The sequence below is a fragment of the Mastomys coucha genome, unplaced genomic scaffold (assembly GCF_008632895.1).
Source record: "Mastomys coucha isolate ucsf_1 unplaced genomic scaffold, UCSF_Mcou_1 pScaffold15, whole genome shotgun sequence".
Classification (NCBI taxonomy): Eukaryota; Metazoa; Chordata; class Mammalia; order Rodentia; family Muridae; genus Mastomys; species Mastomys coucha.
Window position 1 is genome coordinate 148,700,372 of NW_022196897.1, and position 11,348 is coordinate 148,711,719.

Sequence of the window (11,348 nt, forward strand, 5' to 3'; positions counted from 1 at the left end):
CAGGAACCTAGAGAAACACAACACAAATTAATGTATTAAGCCTTCCCATCTGTCGAAGGAAAACTCTGAGAGGGGAGTATTTAGAAATGAAAAATGGGCTTGGAAAGAGTACAAGGGAGTCGGGCATCAGAAAAACTGGCTCAACATATTCCAACCTTCACAGGAAGGAAAACAACTGCAGGGTCCAGACTGCCTGGGGTTATATTCATCGTCCTGTGGTATAACAACAGTAACTTTTCCCATGGTCGTCATATGGCCCCTATCTTCACAGATCGTATGGAGAACTGGGGACAAAGCTCTCTTTGTTAAGAAGTCTAGGTTTAAGGGAGATATTCAGGAGCTTAGCATTTGGGGGGGACTCTGGTATTTTCAGTTAATCTTGGGTTTAGGAACGTGAGGTTGTATCGATTCAGTGTCTCTTCCCCCTCCCCCAGTACAGCATGTGAAGTGCTTAATCATAGTGGGAACAGAACTACGTGGCAGTTTTGGTTCCTACGCTTATGATCTCCAGAGAAAACAGAATGATAAACTGGTTAATCAGAGGGAATTACGAAAGCATTGCTTACAGATCTTTTTCTTTTCTTTTCTTTTCTTTTCTTTTTGTTTCGTTTTGTTTTGTTTTGTTTTGTTTTTCAAGACAGGGTTTCTCTGTGTAGCCCTGGCTGTCCTGGAACTCACTCTGTAGACCAGGCTGGCCTTGAACTCAAAAATCTGCCTGCCTCTGCCTCCCAAGTGCTGGGATTAAAGGGGTGTGCCACCACCACTTGGCAATGTTTACAGATCTTAACTTGTGGATAGAGTCTAGGCATACAGAAGAGGAAAGTCACATACCTGGTGGCATACTCACCAAGCCAATGCCTCCCAGTGGGCTCTGAGAGTGTGAGGGGGAGTTACGAGAGCTGGTTCGAGACTAGGCCGGGTAGGTTTCTCTTCTCAGCTGCCCAGATGTGCCAAGACGACACTCTGCCACTGGTCTCAGAATCCTGAAACTTTAGTCATCCACATAAGCCATTTAACCCGAGCTCTTCCAATACAAGTGGTAAAACTGGGACTTGATGACTTGGCGTGCCCCACAGCAACTTCCATGACAGTATATGTGGCCTTCAGCTAGACAGTGGTGATGACATAAAATTTTTTAAGTAGTTTTTTTTTTTAAAAAAAAGGCATTTGGAGCACAAGAGAGTCTGAGGCAAGAAAATTCTTGTGAGTTCAAGATCAGCCTGGGCTATATAAAAAGACCCTGCCTCCAAAAAGAACAAAACTAAACACTGGAGTCAGATGTAGTTAATCATGCCAGAGGCAAAGGTGGGCAATGTCATTTCCCGCTAACGTTTTTGCAAAAATAATGTTAAATGATAATTTAAAATTTAAAGACAAGAATGAGAGCAATTTTCTTACACTATTACCTGCCACTGCAGTTATCCCCTGCGGAGTCCAAACATTGTGATTAGAAAGACTGGAACGTGGGCACTGCCGCCTCAAGGGGTCAATGCTCATTTTAGTGGTGACCCTATGGGTGGTAGGTTTTTTTCCCTCCTTATTTCTACCTATTGCTGATTTTAATTAAAAACAATAATCTGTGCTCATGGTGGAATATCTCAACAATAGCGAAAGAAACAAAGGGAGGGTTCCCATGAATTAATCAGCCCAATCTCCTTCTCCTCCAAGAAGATAAATAATTTTAACAATTTAGCATCTCCCTGCATATTTGGGCTCATTCACAAATCTGTGTACACACAAACACACCCGGGGATTTTTTTTTTTAACTCAACATATTCTTCGGCCTCTGGTTTTTTCATTTGACATCACAAACATCTTTTCATGTCATATACCTTGACCTTACTGTTTGAAACATCTGCAGAATATACTGTGTGGGTGTTCCCTCTCTGAGGCAGCTGTTCTTTATTAGGGAATATTCAGGCTGTTTTCTAGCCTCTTGCTAATATAAATAATGTCTCATTGAACATATTTCTATACATATATACATATATATGTATATGCATATATCCTCCAGAACAGATTTCTGGATGTGAGACACTGAGTTAATGAATATGTATACTTTATGTCCTTGGCATCAGCACAACATAAGATTCATTTTGTATTTCCCAACTACATGAGCTATTAGTGACCTTTTGAGAATGTTTGTCGATTGGAAACGTGGGAAACAGTATCACACTTTGGTTCATCGCTCCTTCATCAGGATGAGGCTCTAGCTGTAGTCAGTTTAGACCCTCTAAGAAAGAGATGACCAAGGTATGTGAGCCAATAGTCCAGAATTCTGCTAGGGAGGGTGCCAGTGGCACAGCAGGGAGGGGCTGGGAGGCCAGGGAGAGGACACCAAGATGCATTTCTAACATTTGTGCAAGGAGACACTGAATGGGGTCTTCAGACAGTCCATAGTGACAGGGTCAGAGGCACAGCTCCACGCCGTTCCCCTCAGCAGCCTGAGGAGTTCTTGCAATCTATTCAGTGACTTGTACTCCAGCAAAGGCAGGATCATGGATTGGCCTGAGAAAGAGTTTCAAATTGAAGCAAAGTTGGGGGTTCCGTGGAGATACTTTCTTACCAACCTTAAACATAGAGTGAGTAGAGAAAGAGGGGTGCTCAGGAAAAAAAAGCGGGGATAAGACACACCTACAAGATAGGAATGGGCATGTCAAGAAGGAGTCACACGGCCCTGCCTTTACAGTAGTCATACACAGGATGCTGGTGCATCTGAAGCTACCATCTTTGGTAGGCTGCCAAGAAACCTAAATGTGATGCCAGGGTGGTTCATGAAGAGAGCCTCCCAGAATTGTAATTGATAAGCTGCAGATCACAGGTGTCTTGGTTTGGGTTGAAACCTCATGACCAAAAGCAAATTGGAAAAGAAAGGGTTTATTTGGCTTTCTGCTTCCACATCCATAGTACACTCCTGAAGGAAGATAGGACAGAAATTCCAACAGAGCAGGAACCTGGAGGCAGGAGCAGATGCAGAGGCCATACAGGGGTGCTGCTTACTGGCTTACTGAACCTGCTTTCTGGTTTTTAAATGTAAATGTGTAATGCATTCTGAAGGGAAATGTAACAATAAAAATGAGCTGGGGGGGGAGGGGCACGGCTTACAGGCTTGTGCTCTCTGGCCTAGATCCCCTGATTTCCCAATTCAATTATTTAGCATGAAAAGCGAGAAGGAATTTGGATCTTCTTTCATGTTAGGCTGGACCACCACCTCACAATGGGCTGGGCCCTCCCACATCAATCCCTAATTAGGAAAATGTCCTAAAGACTTGCCAACTCTTTTGGAAACATTTTCTCAATTGGGGTTCTCTCCTCTCAGATGACTCTAGCCTATGTCACCATGACATAAAATTAGCCAGCACAATAGGGATAGATAAGTATTCTTACTGTAAATGAAGTTAAGAGTCTTACGTGGTATCCCCAGAAAATCCAAGGAAAAAAGAATAGGGCCCTACCTAAAATCATATACAGTCACTCCTGAAGCCTGGTTTGTGGCTATTTTAGCAGAAAGTACCTATATGCAATATGAATGCTAGCTGATTGTTGGTAACCTACATAACAAATGTTAATTGTGCTGGGATTCTTGCTTCTCCATGAGAGGCTGCAACTAGACCAGACCCTGGAGGGAGGGGCTCCTATTCTTCCCATATCCCCATTATTCCTATATCCTTGTCTTTCACTCCTGTCTCAAGACTACAGTGGAATTCTGAGAAAGTTTTCAACAGACCAGTGTGGACTTCCCAACAAAGTCTGCCTTTGAAACTCCACAACCCTTGGACTCTCTGTGCACAGCCTACAGAAAGCAGGGCCTGATCCAGATGCCATATACAATGATCCAGATGCCATATACAACGATCCAGATGTTTAAGTTTCCTGAGGCCAATCATCTCCTCTGTGGGTAGGAGGGTCTTCCAAAGACAGCCTCCATTATAATCCAGCATCTCCGGTCTAAAAACCACCTGCAGAATGTTTTCTTTTCCTGGCACATCTGCAGAAACTCTTGGAGTACCTGGCAGTTTAACCCTTTGCTGTATATGCTACAAATATTCGCTCTCGGTCTTCATTTACTTCTAACATTGGCTCTGGGTTTCCCTGCATGCAAGTGCAAGTTGTTTACACTTAAATTTTTTCTGTAATAAAAATCTGTTCATCTTTTCCTTTAAGGTTCTGTGTCTTACTTAAGAAAGTTGTCTTCTAACAGAAAAGAAAAAAGCAAAACAGAGGCAGATCCCATTACTTTATCTTATGTTTCCTGGCTGCACAGTACATTATTGACCTAAATTTGGAATAAATGATTATATTATGCATCAACCAGGGCTTGATTCAGTTTGCTTCTCATCATTTCCAGTTTTTTACCATCTAATTATTTTGAAATCTGTCTTCTTTTGAAATGAATAACTGGGCTCTATTTATTCAAAGTCCACCATTTCCCCTACAATGTCATCTGTATGTTTGTATAGCAGAACACATGATCTGCATCTGAGAACGTGGGCAAGACTCAGCATCCAAAAGGGAGGGAGGGAGGGGGTACTCTCCTAGTGCTGCTCCCTGGTAGGCTAGGATTTGGTACATGAGAGACCCCAGCCAGGAGCAAGCTGTAGGAGACAGAAAGAGGAATCCAATAATCACGCACCCATTTCTAACCCCAAGGAGCTGGAGAGCCAGGCCCAAGGGTGGTGGTCTTCTTCTGCACACCTGAGTTTCCCAGTAGCAGCCTCCACTTGGTCTGTTTGTCATTTGTCCTCCTGGAGGGGAAGGAAGACTCACCATGCTGCCATCGCATGACCTTTCCTATCACCTCCTCACTTTGCTCTATTTTATTCTCCAATGTGACAACTTACAGTCAGCTCCCTGCAGAGCCTGGAGAGATGTCCTGGCACATCCCCAGATTCCCTCTGCCACACAAGCCCTCCCTTGCCTTCTCCTGACTCTCCAGAGGCCACAGCAATTAGCCCCAGACAGTTCTCAGGATCTGAAACTGTCTTGGGCTCACATTTCGATGTCAGAGTGAATTTGAATTCTGAAGTTGATCTCCTTGTTGTACAGATTTTATGAGGGGAAGATTAAATCGTTCTCTGATGTGTGCTTCATTAGACCCCAAACCCTTGAAGAGTCGTTAAGGCCCCTTCTCCCTGGAATGCTCTCCATCTCAGCTTGACAGGTATCGGCAAGAATGAGCTCATCATTATTTGGGAGCTGAAGCAATTGGGAAGCTCGGCCAAGTATGGGTCTATATCAACCATTTGTGCCTGTCTCTTCTGAGGCTCGTGAACCCCCAAACCTAGCAAAGCAACTCAAGAGTCACATTCTGTTTGGGAAAAACCACTCTGAGCCTATGAGCTCTCCTCCTTACCATGAATCCACTGACACAGAATTAGGTTGGTAACCAAGTACTATCCAGTCCGTGGCCAGGGGACAAATTGGAGCCAAGATCAAAGTTTGTTCTGGAAGTAGAAACAGAACTCACTGTGGGCCTAGCATTAGAGATGAGTCTAAAAGCAAGATTGGGATCCAGTGTGGAAGTAAGGGCATAATTCACTCTGGAATCAGAGTTCAACCTGTGGCCAGAGTCAAGGCTCATTCTTGGATGAGGGTTAAGGCTCAGCACATAATTAGAATTAAAGCCAAATCTGGAAGCAAGATCATAGCTGGACCTGGATCTATCTTCGGGGTCTGTTCCACAGCCAGGATGCAGGCTTAGTCATATGGTCAGAATGAGGGTCTAGATCATGGCCTGCTCAGCTCAGTCAGCAGCCAAATGTCTGTTCATCAACAGATTCTGGCCCGACTTAGCCCTATATCAGTTCAGGGTCCTGAGACTTAACACTCTGTCTAAGCCCTGGAAGTCTCATATACTAGCATATTTACTCCCAGATGTCTTGACAGTCACTGAGATACTTAAACCATTTCAGGTCAGAGAGAGCCAACAGCAGCAGCATCTGCAAATGAGGAGTCATATTTGAGCTGGGGTGGGGGAAGCTGGAGCAGAAATGAGAGATCTGGAAGGCACTGGGGGAAATTAGGCCACCCTGAGGACCTAAACCTCAGAGAGCTGAGGTGAAGGCAATGGAGCTGTGCATTTTTCCAACCCTTCCCCACTTGCTCATGTTTCCAATGCCAGCAGCAAAAAGAATCTCCAGGGGAAAGCCTTAGCTGGTAGCATTTTCTTTTCATAGTGGCTAAAGGTGAGGAGGAAGTGACATTGATCTCAGCACAAGGCATGCACTGAGCTTTCTCTGGACTTCAAAGTTCTCACCTAGAAAGAAGAGGATGGAGTCGCTCATGCACCATGCCCTCTCTGTTCAGCCGGCTGAAAAGAGGATACCAGGAGGATGGGAAAAAGATGCAGGGAAAGTGAGAGCTTGGCATTGCCAAAGGGGAAAGGTTTATGTGGCTGGAGAGCGTGGGAAGTAAGACAGAGGAGAAGTGAGGTCAAGAGAGAGGCAGTGTCTGAGTCTACAGGCACAATGAATGCAAAAGAGCATAGTTTTTTCAAACCTATGGCCTCACAGAGCTGGTAAGAAGAGAGTGAAAACCACCAAATTTGCATTGTAAAATGACCGGTTGCCTTGTACAGGCTCACTGAAGGAGGCTGGGGTGTAGACAAGGGAACCGTGACTACACTATGTAACTAACCAGGCATATGGAGGCCTGTGCTATGAAGATGGACAGAGAAAATGGTAACAGCAGATTTGAAGCTGAGCAGATCTGAGACTGAATGGGTGAGTCAGGTCTACAGCCAACAGGGAAGCAAGAATCCTGAAGCTCCGGCTTGGAAAGGTGAATGGAAATAACTCACCAGGATGGAGAGGTGGGAAGAACAGGATCTGTGGCGGAAGAAGGCAAATTCTAATCTATATGTTCAACTCAGGAGGTGGCCGTGGGGATCCTAGTGGAAGCATCCAAGAAGGACAAGCAATGGGATCAGGAGTTCAAGTGCCCAAACCAGGCTGAGGGTATAGATGAGGGGGAGTCGACCATTACCCTAGAATAATGCTGAAAAAACAGAGTCAGTGCTGCCGTTTGGATATGAGCTCCTCCTACAGAGGCTCATGTGTTATAAAGACTTGCTCTCCAGTACTAGACCCAACCATGGAGCGGATCATGAATACTCCACTTCATCAGTGGATTAACTCATTGATAGATTTATATATGGTGACATTATTGAGAGATGAAGCCTATTCTAAGTGACTCCTTTGTCCCAAACCCCTTCCCGACTCTAGCTCTCTACCTTCTGCCCACTATGAGGCTAAGCATTTTTCTCCACCACATGCCCCCCACCATAATGCTTGACCCACCCCTGCAGATGTCCAGAAACAACAGAGCTAAGTGACCGTAGCATGAAACCTCTGAAAGCATGAGCCAAATAAGCCACTCCTCCTTTAAGTAGTTTCTTTCAGGTATTGATCGTAGAGATGGAAGTGATACTAACATAGGATCGAATCTCAGGACAGCCAACAGAAGAGAACTCAACAACCACCCTAGGAAGGAGTGACTGGTGTGGGGGATGGGCACACTTATGCTACCTGGTGGTGCACTGCAAACTAAAGAGATCATGAAAATCAATAAGGCCCAGCGACTGGAACTCATGGTAACCAGGGAGGTTCCCAGTTCAGTGACTTAGTGAGAGTAATTGCTAGAACTTCTCTAAGGGTAGAATCATCAAACAAAAGTGGAATTAGTTGAGATGGACAATGTCTTAGGCAAGCTTTCCTGAGGACCCATGGTGGGATCCCAGAGGAAGAAGGGTTAGAGCTGGGAGCAGAATTGTGTGTTCTAAGACAAACTGACTTGAGTGTGTGAAAGTGCTACTGGGAACGGTCCACTCAGGGAAGAAAACATACAGGAAAGGAAGCTATTCGGGGAAAGAATGGGCCATCGACCATCCACCATTTACCATCATCAAAGCACTTTCCATAGACTTTTAATATTTAATTCTCTCAGCCCATCTGTGGTCTCACAACTATATTCACTTCCTTCACAGCACTCAGCACCTCCCGTGCATTGTTTTAATTACCCCTCGGCTTCTTTATTGACTCTTTTTCCCACTGATCTCTGAGCTCAAATCAGGAACTTCCCAATCCCCATCACTCCTGTCTTATCTTGCTTGAGTTTTCCTGCTGCCTAAAGCTATCTACACCATATTGTTTATTTGTTGAATGTCCTTCCACCAAAACTGTGAACTCAAGGGGAGAAGGAATGAAGCCTGGCTTGTTGTCATACCAGAGCATACAGCACTGTCCCTGAGCTCATAGGAGACACACACTAAATATGGAAGGAAGAAGGGAGGGAGAAAAGGATAAGGGGGTAAAGAGAGGAAGTGACACAGAGGAGGGAGGAAGCTAAGAAAGACTTCTGAAAATCACAATTTACTGTTCAAAAATGGAGAACATTTAGCCAGCCTAAAGGATCGATAATAGCTTTTAAACATCACAACAACTCTTTTGAAGTAGGATTTATTATTCTCTTTGCATAGAAGAAGGAACTGGGCTCTACAGAGATCTTACATGTTGTCGGAAGCCACACTACTGACACATGATGGTGCCAGAACGGGAAACCAGCGAGGTTTAGTTTTGTGTTCTACTTATTGGTTTGTTCTTTCTCAAAAGCCTGAGCTCCTAAGCTACAGCTCGGCAGAAAGGATATGGCCTGGTGTTCTACAGCACAGCTCTCCATCATTTATTCTGTGTTTTCTAAAGAACAAGAAGAGAAGTCTGGGTTCTCCATGCAGTGAAATGTCTAACGTGCGAGGAGAAGGGGATGCTGACTGCTTCATTTTATCACTGTAACTTGTCTACACGCAGCAAATTATCACACTGTAGTTCATAAATATGCATAAGCACCACGTATCCGTTAAAAATAAGAAGACATCACAAGTGCAGCTCCTGAGAGTGGGAGATACTTTTCCCCAGGGAAGAGCATACCAACTGGTTATCCAGTACCAAGCAATCGGCCCTGAACAAAATAGATATATATATAATATCATATGAACTAGGAAGGTTATATTTATATATGCAGAGATAGTAATTGAAGAAGAAGTGACCTGAAAGAGAGAAATGAGGCCATGAATTTGAAAGAGAGGAGAAAAAGAGAGAGAAAGTGGGAGGATTTGGAGGGAGAAATGGGAAGTGATGCAATTATATTTTTCTTAATTATTTAATAAAAATAAGAAAACAGCCTGGCTGGAGAGATGGCTTAGTAGATAAAGTACTTGCTGAGCAAGCATGAGGATCTGAGTTAGGATTCTCAGAATCCACATAAAAGGCTGAGAAAACCTGGAATCCCAGCACTGGGAGATAGTAGTACATATTTGGATAGGAGGATCCCAGGAGCTCATTCACCAGCCCTTTCAGTCAGTCAGTGGGCTCTAGCTTCAGTGATGGGCCCTGTTACTAAAAAGAAATAAAATAAACAGTAATGGAGGAAGAAGGTGATATTAACCCTGGCCTTCATAACTGTTACATACAGAGGTGGGCAAACCACACATACATATACATACACCATCCACATACCAAACATAGGCATACATATGTCTCTGTGTCTCTCCCTCTCTCCCTCCCTCCCTCCTTCCCTCCTCCTTCTCTCTCTCTTTCTCTCTCTCTATCTCTATCTCTGACACACACACACACACACATACACACACCACAAATATACACACCATACACCATACATATGCATAACATTTAAAAATGAAAAGACAATATTTGTATGCAAAACTGCTAAAATTTTGTTAGTATTTGCTAATTTTTAGGTTAGAATACAAATTTACGTGTCCCTGTTGTGGCTGGCCCCCAGTCTCCCGCAGTTAGACTCCTTCTGTTTCCTTTTGGCATGTGCTGCATTATCCTTTCCATTCCTCACTGCCCATAAAAGCTCTTCCTTTATGCTAATGGCCCCCTTCCTAATTTCATAACCTAAGAATGTGCATAGATAAGTAGTCACATACATATACACAAGTATGTAAACGCTTACATTGAAGTTGCACAGATGAGGGAGAGTTTGTCTTTCTGAGTCTGACTTACTTTGTTTACTTTAATGATATCCAGTTGCATCTGTTTTCCTACAAGTGTTAAGCTTTCATTTATCTTCTTACCTGTGTGATACTGCATTGTATGTATTTACCATATTCTCTTATCCATTCATCTGCTAATGAGTGACCACCTAAGCCAGTGACATGAACTAGCTATATTGATATTATGTCAGTCACAAGCACTGATGTCCAACAGTCCTTGGGCATAACTGGGTCCACAGTTCTATTTTTATGGTTTTGTTTTGATTTCTTAACAGCTGATCCAGCTCTCCCAGGCTTATTTTCAGATTTTTTTATAAGATTTCAAAGCTGATTTGTATTCTACTCTGACTGAGGTGAGGTAGAATCCCAAGACAAGCTTGATCTGCATTTCCCTGATGGCTAGGGATGTAGAACATTTTTAAAATGTTCGTTGGTCATTTGTGTTTCTTTTGAGAATGGTCTCTTCAGTTCATTAGTGCATTTGTTAACTGGGTGGTTGAGGGTTTTGCTTAATCTTTGCAGTCTTTATATATCCTGGACATTAAACTCTGCCTCACGTGTAGTTGGCAGGGTTTTTTTTATTTATCGTTTCTCAGATAGTTTCTTCAATCTGATGCTTGTTCCTTTGCTGTGCAGAAGCTTTTAAAAATATTTTACTTAATATTTATACATGTGTATAACATGCTCAGATCCAATCTACCTACATTCCCTCCCCTCTAATTCCTCCTCTACCACCTTCACTTTGTCCTTCCAAATTCATGTCCTCCCATTCTCTCTCTCTCTCTTTCTCTCTCTCTCTCTCTCCCTGTGTGTGTGTGTGTGTGTGTGCGCGCACGCACGCGCATGTGCGCATTTGTGTGTAATACCCACTGAATCCATTTAATGCTGCTTGTTTGTGCATAGGTGTGGGACAATCTGGAGCATGGTTAGCCTATCACATCCCTAAAGAAAACTGACTCTCCTAAACAAAGAATTCTCAATTGATGAACACCGAATGGCTGAGAAGCACCTAAAGAAATGTTCAACATCTTTAGTCATCAGGGAAATGCAAATCAAAACAACTCTGAGATTCCACCTCACACCAGTCAGATTGGCTAGGATAAAAGACTCAGGGGACAGCAGATGCTAGAGAGGTTGTGGAGAAAAACGAACATTACTTCATTGCTGGTGGGATTGCAAACTGGTACAAACACTCTGGAAATCAGTTTGGCAGTTCCTCCAGAAATTGGACATAGTTCTACTGGAGGACCCAGCTATACCTCTCCTGTGCATATACCCAAAAGATGCTCCAACATGTAATAAGGACATATGCTCCACCATGTTCATAGCAGCCTTA